At 51.1% G+C, this 9,069-nt stretch overlaps 1 long non-coding RNA gene across 3 annotated transcripts; it reads right to left on the bottom strand.

Annotated features, from left to right (window-relative positions):
• Positions 1-892: 892 nt before the first annotated feature.
• On the bottom strand, positions 893-9,063 carry LOC107196251. 3 transcript variants are annotated; one of them, XR_003042452.1, is made up of 3 exons: positions 4,688-9,063; positions 3,350-3,562; positions 893-3,191 (listed from the first exon to the last, which is right to left on the bottom strand). It is a non-coding gene; the product is annotated as an uncharacterized LOC107196251 (long non-coding RNA). The 3 variants fall into 3 exon arrangements; XR_003042453.1 differs by having other exon boundaries at positions 893-2,251; positions 3,350-9,063; XR_003042451.1 differs by having other exon boundaries at positions 3,350-9,063.
• Between the last annotated feature and the right edge of the window lie 6 nt (positions 9,064-9,069).

Below are 9,069 nucleotides of genomic sequence, written 5' to 3' on the forward strand. Positions count from 1 at the left end.
CCCCTGCCCGCCTTCCAGACCACGTTCCCACCAATCCCTGGCCCATCCCAGGTTCTTTAACGTGATGCTCCAACAACAGGCCAAGACTTGGAGCTTCCGGCCTAGGCGGTGCTTCTGCAGAGCCCACGCCAGTGCAGGCTGTTCCTTCTTCGGGCCCGCCCGCCTCCTCCTGCCTGCACATCCTGCTCAATTTGTTCGCCATCCACAGCGTCCCATTTGGTTATTGCCATGTAACTGCACAGGAATTAGTTCTGTGCTCTGCCTCCCCTGTGCCCCTGTCCTGTCCCTGAGGGCAGGAACTCACCATTTCATCTCTATGTCCCCAGTGCCTAGTTCTGTGCCTGACACAAAGTGCGTACATGAGTGGGTGGGTGGGTGGATGGGTGGACAGACAGGTGGATGGATGGACAGACGGACAGATGGACAGACAGAAAAAACGAGCTGAACCGAATTGCTGAGGTTGGGGGTAGGGAGTCAGAAGGAATGACAAAGCCAGAAAGAATTCGAAGATAACTTCAAGGAATCATTGAACTCGAAGAAGTTAGATCATCATTTTGAGAATCAAGAGAAAGAGAGGAAGCAAGTCAGGGTGTGAGGGGGAAAAATGGATTCATTTGCAAGATATGAAGAGGGAGTGAGTGGGTGCATGGAATTTGAGCGGGAAAAGACTTCTTTTTTACCATTTTTTCACATTTATTTTATTCTATTTTTGATTACATTTGACATGTAATATTATTTTCTATTAGTTTCAGGTGTACAGCACAGTGGTTAGACATTTACCTAATTTACAAAGTGATCCCCCCATAAGTCGCGTACCCACCTGACACCGTATGTAGTTCTTACCATATTATTGACTCTATTCCCTATGCTGTACTTTACATCCTCATGACTATTTTTTCCTTTTTAAAATTTATTGAGGTGACATTGGTTAATAAAATTATATAGATTTCAGGTTTACAATTCAACAATACGTCATCTGTCTACTGCATTGTATTCACCACCCAAAGTCAAATCTCCTTCCGTCACCATACACTTGACCGCCCCCCCCCTCCGACCCTTTCCTACCTCCCCCTTCCCTCTGATAACCCCGAAACTGTTGTCCGTGTCCGTGAGTTCTGTTGGTTGCTTTCGGTGTTATAGCCCACGTGTAAGTGAAATCATACGGGTCTCAGCTTTTCCCGTCTGACTTATTTCACTCAGCGCGGTCATCTCGATTCTCCGTGTCGTAGTGGCCGGCAGTACCCCATCTTTCCATGCGGCTGAGCGGTTTTCCATTGCACATACGCACCACCTCTCCTTCATCCAGTTATCTATCGAAGGGCACTTTGGTTGTGGGAAAAGACTTTTTCGAAGGCAAAACCTTAGCTGCTAGGATTTTAAGGGCACTGGAAATTCAATATAAAGCCTGCGATAATGTGATGCTCGGAGAATTTTTATACTATAAAAATAAGGAAATTCTACTTTTTAAAATAGAATTCTAAAGAAAACTTCCCACTCCCTTAAGTGACTCAAGGTGAGGACCGCCCAACCCCTCTGGCTCCACGTGGTCCCTGAAAGCACCTGGGGACTGCAGGGGAGGTTTGTGAGGGGGGCCTTTTCCTGTTTCCCAGCCCCATCCCACACTAGGACAATGAGCATGGAATGGAGTTGTGTTTTGAGGCATGAAAGAGGCTCATTATGATGGACTGGAGGGGGAAGGGAGGACTAACAAAAAGTGGCTTGGCCACTCTGTCCCCAAGGGCAGGGGGCCCCGGATCAGTTACAAAGTCTAGAACAGTCACCAGTCTGTTCTAGAAACCTGAAGCTCCCCCACTAATTAAGAGTTCAGTCTTGCCTCAAGAAACAGAACCTGCACCAGCCGAGTCAGCCGTTCTTCCAAAATAGGTGCTGGCGACAGGGGGCGGGCCCGAGGTGGCCCTGTCGTCATCTCCGCGTGGACCCTGGCCATTAAGGCAGGAACATCCTGCTTGTGGGCCGGGATGTGAATTCCTCCTTGCACCCGCTGGAGCCTGTAAAACCAACAGTGTAGTTCCAGGCAAGGTGGCTTCACGGGCGTGTGACCTCTCACGTAGTCACAGGGCCCGGAGCTTGATGCTCTGCTCTGGGGCCCACGTTTGACTCTGCAGAGTCTTACAAGTTATGCAGCGACACCTGATCATGAGAATTCTTTCAGCAGTAGGTGAAACAACGCTCTCTTAATCATAGGTAGACGGGGGAGGCTCCTGGTCTCCTCCGGGGGAGATCGAAGTGTCTGTGGAGTTCAAATTGTAGAGCTAAAAAGGTCCCAGAGAGTCCAGCTTTTAACTGTGGGCTCCATCCCCTCCCCCGCTTCACAAATGAGAACACTGAGGCCTGAGAAGTGAAGTGACTTTCCCAAGGTCGCCCAGCCGATCAGTAGCAGAGCTGGCCGGGACCCCAGACCTCTTTGCCCTACCGCTCAAGAACACACCTGATTCCCCGTGGTAAAGTTTGTAGCAGGTGCCTCGAGGCTGGGAAACGCGGGTTTGGGGGAGCACGGCCCATTTGGGGAGAGGCACTGCAGCACCTGCATCTCCAGCCGTCACCTGAACGCATCCCGCCCCCTGGCTCCCACCCTCCGCCGCATCACCTCATGCCTCAGGCTGCACCTCCCGCAGGAAGTCTCCAGCCTCGCAGGGCGGGCCAAGTGTCCCCACTCACTAGGCGCCTGTCACAGTCTAAGGTGGTTGCTTATTAACCTGTCTCCCCAACTAGACTCTGGGAGGGCTCCCCGGGGACCCTGTACTGTGACCCTGTGCACAGCTGTACCCCCACATCGGGCCCAGACTGAACACTCAGTCGGTATTAATGGAGCACAGGAAGGAAGGAAGACGATCATTTAAAGCGGTTCTGGAGCAGAATAAACAGGATTTTAAGGAGTGGAGGGAGAGCTGTCAGAGTTAAGAGAGTCCCCTAAGCAAGACAAAGCCGGACCCCACATCCCCCTGGGCTTGGCCTGGGAGCGGGGGCTGACGGAGGGGCCGGGGGAGGCCGAGAAGACTCGGGGCCGGGAGGCTGTCCTACCAACATCACTGAAGGGGCGGAACGGGGAGTAAGGGCATCTGGGAAGAGGGCGGAGGGTGGGCGTCGCCAGCACCCCAAGCCACCTGGGCCTTCTAGGGCTACCACGCTGTCCCCTCCAACCTCAGCCGTGGGACGTGGGTCGAAGGTGGCTGGGGTGAGGAACGGGGCGGAAGAGGAGAAAGAGAAGAGAGAATGGCCTTCTTTTCAAAGCAGACCGTTTCTGCAAATGAGAGTGAGGGCTCTCGGCGTTCGCCTTTGCCACCCCAGCGAGGCGAATCCCGTGACTTCCCTGGGTCTGTTTTCTCACCTGCAAATGAAGGTCGTGGCCCGTTTCTCGGTTCCGCTCCCGAGGACACCGGGCAGGTGTCAGTGGGCTGCGTGTCCGCTGGCGCCTCCGCGCCTCTGCAGCTGGCCGCGTGGACAGCGTCCTCCCGTCCAATGTTGGTTTGCGGGTGGAAGGCCGAAGCTGGGAGCCGGATCTCCTAGCCCCTCCCCGCGCTCCTGTGACCTGGTGCCACATCTGTAAAGAAGCATAATACCCTTGAGCCAGGGACAGATTAGGAGCCCACCAGGGAGCAGTCCCCTCCCACCTCTGAAATCCCAGGAGAGCTGCGGAGCCTGCCAGGGACTGAGACAAGTTCTCCTGTCACTCTCGCAGGACGCTGTGGCTGTTTCCGAGTAGGTTTTAAGCCCTTCGACAATCGCTAGACGTCAGAGTGTGGAGAGTCAGCAGAGACGGTGCCTCCTGAAGAGGGGACGGGGACCCAGGAAAATCAGCCTCGCTCAAGGCCACGGCCAGTGAGCACCAAAGGTCAGCCCTGCGCTCCCCGCACCACAGAGCGCCCTCAAAGCCACGGCCAACTCGTTCCTCCTTTCTTCCTGTGTCCCTGGGGAAGTGAAGGCCATGGCCTCCCATACCCTCTGCCTCCTGCCCCGGGAGCCAAAGTCCAGGAGGACACAGTCTGCTTCGAGCATCTGCCTCCCCGCTCCTAGAAGCTATGGTACAACACACCGCGCTGTGACAGCCTCGTCCCCCAACGTTTGCATAGACCCTAACCTTCCAGGACCCTTCACGCATTATTCTGTTTGATCTTCTTCCACACCTCACACCCACATCTTTCCACTGGACAGATGAGGCCAAGATCAAAGCTACATGTCGTGCCTAGCCTAGGCTGCAGCAACATGGGACAGTGCCTGCCTCCGTCCAGCGGCCTCAGGCTGTGAAGTCATGCCCGTGACTCCTACTCTGTCCATTGACTTCAACCCACTGAGCGGCAGAGCTGCTTCCGTTGGAGCCTTGAGATGGTCCTGTCGGCCCAAGCTCTGGTTTGACTCAGACGCTTCCTAACAGTAGACCCCATAGAAGAAATGTCTAGACAGATCCCTTAGCGGCCCTGGCTTCATTAGCCTTTCCAAGGTCACACACCTTTCCCCCACCCACCAAAGCCCCGGAAAGCGGACACCCTGATTTGCAGAGGTGGCAGCTCCGACTCATAGTCGCCCAAGCCCTCTTCCTCACCCCGCTTCACTCAGAGCCTTTGCTGAAGGTACCATCTTGCCCAGGCATGACACCTGAAGCTCCCTCTGCTGCCCCCCACCCCCACCCCTGCCCCACCAGCGGCCAAATCCCCAGAGTCATACTTACGGTTTGGGAAATAATTCACAAGGCAGCTGGGTGTACTGTGAGGCAGGGAACAAAACTGGCCTTCCCCTTCTCCCGCCGGCACGTAGAACACGAGAGCTTGTCCCTGTCACACCTGTGCCCCCAGCATCCGGAACTCGCATGTCCGCACTTGGCGTGTTCATGGACCAAGTTCTCAGGGTCTCTGCTCTGAAGAGCCACAGCCTTGGAGCACGGATGGGGGTGGGGGGGTGACTGCCTTCATGCAGGAGACGCCACCCTAGCCTGCATCGGTCGGGGGAGATGGAGGAGGCCGGCAGCCTGGGACGCCCATCTGGCGGGACATGGTGAACTTCAAAGACAGGCACGTTCCCTGGCTCTTACTTATTATCTTTGACTATTTGGGGAAGGTGTGGATGAAATCATGCCAGGCCTAACCAAGAGCAGACAGGCAGCGAACCCCACTGCCTCTGACAATGACCTTCGCCTCTATACACCGTAACAGAGAAGAGGATTTGAGGCTTGTGAATTTTACTCACTGCAATCCCCGAGGAAGGAGGTGCCTAGCTGTCCTTACAGACTCAGTCCTGGCTGCCTGGGAAGCATTTATAAAATTACAGGTACTTGAACTTCACCCCAGACCCATTCACCAATCTCTGAGTAGTATTTTTGTTTTCAAAGCTCTCCCGGTAATTCTACTGTGTGGTTGAGGTTAAGAAAATCCCTGTCTTAAACTAATTCAGCCCCAAAATTCCAAGTTGACTGGACACATCTTCTCTGACTGGAACGTGGACACAGGCCTGCTCACAGCAAGCTCAGGCTCCTTTCTCGCTGTGGCCCAGACGCCCAGCTTCCCTGCTGTCCCACGGGGCACTCAACGAGCACTTCGAATCCTTGGTTTAATATCATTTTCCCAGGGGACACCTATGGTTTTTCCCAGGGCCCAGGAGCTGGACTGGTGGTTGCTTCGAGCCGGAAGTCAGGCTTGGGAAGAAATGTGTGATCACAGGACAGATGGTCTCTTTGCGGAACCCAGCCACCACTGGCCCCGCTCGCCAGGGAGAGAGCGCGTGGGCATTCACACAGGAGGCACTTATGGTCATTAAAAGGGCACAAGGTGCTCTTCTATTTCTTGTGAATCCCTTCCTTACAGACTGCTGCCTCATTGTTTCCAGGAGGATGGGCAGAGACTAGCTAGGAAGTAGCTCCAGCAAAGGCCAGTCCAGCTGGTAAGTTCCGTTCAGTATTACCGGTAGCCATTAAGTTACATTTCTGAGAAATGGAGGAAAGAAAATACTGTTAAGTGATTCAGGAAGATTTTATATATATATAAATATATTAGAGATGAGACCTAACGACCTTCCTCCTGCCCGCAGCCCAAATCCCCACAGGTTGTTCTGACGACGAATGGAGACACAGATCTTTGGGAATGGACGCCAGTGAACACATTTCCAGCATCAGTGCAAGAGGCACGTTGACACAAAAGGGCCGAATTACTGGTTAGAAAGGAACGATGGTTGAGACACCGGCCAATCCCAGGCTGATCTGTCATCTATCTGCCTGAACATCCTAACACATGAGTCAGCAGCCTTTTTCTGTAAAGAACCCGATAGTAACTGTCTTAGGATTGAGGGCCACGGGCCTCTGTCACGACTACTCAACCTCGCCACTGCAGAGCAAAAGCAGCCACAGACCCCGTGTGTAAGCAGGCCTGCGCGGGTCCGACTGCGTTCCGATATAATTTTATTTACAGAGAGAGGCAGGCTGGATTTGGTGGTTTGCCGACCCCTGTGCTCCCAGAATGCGGCTTCCATAGACTGAACCGAGTGACGCTGAGTGGGTGACAAGAAAGGAGAAAGCATGACAATGGTAAAAGACTGATACGGATTTAATGACCAATATTCCGTACTGGTTGCTGAACACCAGAATGCTGTCCAGGAAACCATCATTAAATTAAAACAGTCCGAAAAGAAGGCGATTCTCACATACACGAGCACACACTCACGCAAAACCTGTTACTTTTAGGATCATTAAATTATTCACTATTTTAACAAACGGCTCTAAAATAACACAACAGTGAAGGGAGATGTACACGAACGTCAGGAACGGTTCCGATTGTCTGTGAACACAGGTTCTTCATCTGTCCTTTTTCACATATGTAACAGCCGCCTGCTGCTCTTGAAGAGTCACGTGGCTCGAGAGGTTATCTCGCCATCTCCTCCCGACACGGAGCTCACGGCCGAAGCCAGCCATTTAACCTGTTTCCTCTGCCCCAGCTTCTGCTCAGTAAAGGGCAGCCTGCACGTGACCAAACTCCCAAGAAACCAAGGACACGCTCCACCATCCTCATTGAGTTGGTAAAAGGAGTCTTCAGAGGAACATTTTAAAGGGTGAACCACAGTTAATAGGGTTTGCTTTAGGAATACTATTATTCTAAAACTAAAAAAAAAAAACAAAAAAAAAAAACAAAAAAAAACCCTCCTGAATGCATTTAACCTCACTTAATGCAGATATGTTCCCTGAAGAATTATAAGAAAAATGGAATCACATTTTAGATGCACCATGACAACCGGGTGCTGATGATGGCTGGACCGCTTCCTTCTGCTTAAGGGTTTGCTCACAGAAGGGATACTGAGGGAGTGGCTGACTCTCTTATCCACGATAACAGAAAGAATGAGATAACAGAAAGAATTATTTTACATCAGCTTCAGTCGCCTCTCCTGTTCTCAGAAACTGCTGATATGTAACGGATGCAGGTCAGACTGTGCAACAGTATAACAATGGCCGCAAATGGCCAAAGTGGATAGTCAACCCATGAATGATCAAAAGTTCAATGAGATTCATAGGCACAGACTTGAAAGAACTTAAAACAGTTGGAAGAGGTAGATGTGCATTAAAAAAAAACACACACACACACACACATACACAAAGGAATAAGATGTCCTTCAAAATGGCTATATTATTTTCAGGTGAGTCTTATACGCTTCGTAATCAGACTACGAGATTCAGAATAAATAATGGACACTTGCTTTGCTAGTGTTACTCTCTACTAAAAGAAAACTGAATTAGTGTCTTCCAAAACTATCTCTATTTTGAAAATCTATTTGCATTTTGTGAATAACAATAAACTGATTAAGAGGGCAAGATCAACAGGCATTATACAAGCCCAGAATTCTCAGGATTTTTTAAAAAGTGTTTTTATAATGACAAAAACATGCTTTCCTACAGTCCCCAAAGAGCTTCTTTGCTAGGATACAACTGATCAAGTATAAATGACTGGCATCCACAGAAAATTTGCTCAACTGTAAAAACAATCGTGTGATTTTTTTTTGTCCTTCAGGTGTGTCCAACAGTTTGTGAAGATGCTTCCGTGAAAAGTACAGGGCGACAATCGCTAGTGAAGAAAACAATAGTGCTTTCCACAACTCTAACTTCTAAAGGCTAACCTAGGGGAAGGGGTTTTCAGCACAGGTAACTGCAATCTGTACAAGTCATCTAACCAGAGCCCCTACTAGAAATGGGACATACCTAGGACACCCCAATTAGGTGACAAAGACCAGCTTTGTCAACAAGGACATCTTTGGCCCTTCTAGACTAGCCTTGAGTTTTCATGAAGCGTACAGATTTTCAGTGTCCTTACTGTATTATATAAATCACAACGGGTACGTCTTCCTAGGGGCTGAGCTGGAGAGCACAGAAGAGCAGACCACAGCTATCCACACTGTCGTCAGCCTCTCCTCAGAAGAGCCTGCCACACTGCTGTCCCCAGGCCTTGCCTAACACAGGGGTCATAACTCTGATCTACCTCACGAAGATGTGAGAAAAAAACTAACAATCACTAAAAAGCATAAAGCACTTTGCAAATATAAAAGTGCTAGTTTGGCATTTATAGAACCAGAAAACATTCATCGCTTGTGCTATTTGGCAATTTTGTAGCTACCCCTCTCCCCGCTCATGCCCTCCTTCTGTAAAGCCTGGTGCGCTCTACCGTGCCTCCGTGTGTAGGAAAGAGAGATTTCTACTCGGACCAGAGCCCCCCGATCAGTATGGTGGAGGTGGGAGTTCGATGATCTTCCCCCATCGCTCCAGAGAAGGAGGGGTACACCAATCCAAAACGGAGTCAGAGGAGACAAAGGAGCCTTGCGCCCCAAGATGTGACCGTCTGCCTCCCCAAGATTCTCACATAAGGCCAGCAAAACTCTGAGCGAGCTGACTTTGGCAGCAGGTCGCTGGGGGGACCGTTCACGGCCTGAAGTTCAAGTGAAACGAGCGCCCAGCTGACCCGGGAGAGCGAAAGTCACACACAGCTGGGATTGCTCCATTTCCCTGGAAAGTCACAAGTGAGACCTGAAAGACACACGGAGCCTGGCACACGCCTGGCCCTATGGGGCGGGGTCTGCTCATCC

The sequence above is a fragment of the Pteropus alecto genome, unplaced genomic scaffold, assembly GCF_000325575.1.
Source record: "Pteropus alecto unplaced genomic scaffold, ASM32557v1 scaffold106, whole genome shotgun sequence".
NCBI lineage: Eukaryota > Metazoa > Chordata > Mammalia > Chiroptera > Pteropodidae > Pteropus > Pteropus alecto.